Raw genomic sequence first — 1,105 nt, forward strand, 5'->3', positions numbered from 1 at the left:
GTTGTATATATGTGTAGTTGTCTTTTTTACGTGTTTGTTTGCTGAATTACATTTTATTTGTCTTCATAAGCTTTCTCTTCTGTAATACGCCTTTTTCTGTTTAACTTAGGCTCATGTCTGGAAATGAAAATCTAGCTTTCAAATCTTTTGAGTTCTTTGTTTTGGAAAACAGGAGGAGACAGCCATGGAATTACTTAAGGAATCTGTGACAACCAATGTCGTTTTCATTTATTGAGTTATGAAATTTATTATATTTATTTGTAAGCAAGTGAAGTACAAGACGACTCAGTAAAAATAGTAGAGTAGTTGTTGCCTAATGGCCTTGCCTAAGAGTAAGCAGTTTTTTTTCCAGTATTAATCTTGACTCTCTTATTGAAAAAAATTTTCAACTTTTTTTTCTGATTTGTGACTTCTTGGTTATATTTTCATCATGTTATGTATGGTGTATAATGACTCTATGCTAGTATTGTTTGTTAGAGTTTTGGAGCGAAGAGGTTGCTATGTCAGTACTGATATTCTTGTTCCTCCTGGATCTAGAGGGCAAGTTGTTCTGGAGCTGTGAGAGGTCATTCATTCTCCTACAAAACAGGACTGTGTTGACGGACTTCTACAGTGACCTTTAAATTCTTTGTCAGTTGTGTTTAAGGGAACACCAGTTCTTAAAATCTGGCAATGTATTTTAATTACGATGCTTTTTTTTTTTTGTAGATTCCAAGTTATGTGGTTTGAGTTGTGTTTTAACTTTGTTTTATGTTTTCAAGAATTTTTTGAGTGCCTATCAGTGTGGATCTATGATACATGTTTTCTTAGCTTATGAAAAGTCAGACTTCTATTTAGCTGTATTTTCGGAGAATGCATATGTTTATGGGAACTGTTGAATCATGGCCTGAGCCACTGATTGATCACCTGAGGCAAGTAATGGTCAGCCATGGGTGCACAGGTGAATGCAATTCATCTGTGTGACTGGAAGTGGTGGAGCTCCTCCTCTGCTAGACACCTTTTAAGGGCTGACTGCTGCTGGGGGAGGATCGCTTTCTGGAGGTTGTTCCCTTTGGAGTTGTTTTACTGTGAGCCTAGGACACAAATGAGCTTTTCGTTTATTTTT

At 36.4% G+C, this 1,105-nt stretch overlaps 1 long non-coding RNA gene across 1 annotated transcript in view; it reads left to right on the top strand.

Annotated features, from left to right (window-relative positions):
* Positions 1–1,105, top strand: part of LOC116216680 — a 36,768-nt gene that overhangs the window by 967 nt on the left and 34,696 nt on the right. The window lies entirely within an intron of this gene.

Source organism: Meleagris gallopavo, chromosome 5, assembly GCF_000146605.3.
Source record: "Meleagris gallopavo isolate NT-WF06-2002-E0010 breed Aviagen turkey brand Nicholas breeding stock chromosome 5, Turkey_5.1, whole genome shotgun sequence".
Lineage (NCBI taxonomy): Eukaryota > Metazoa > Chordata > Aves > Galliformes > Phasianidae > Meleagris > Meleagris gallopavo.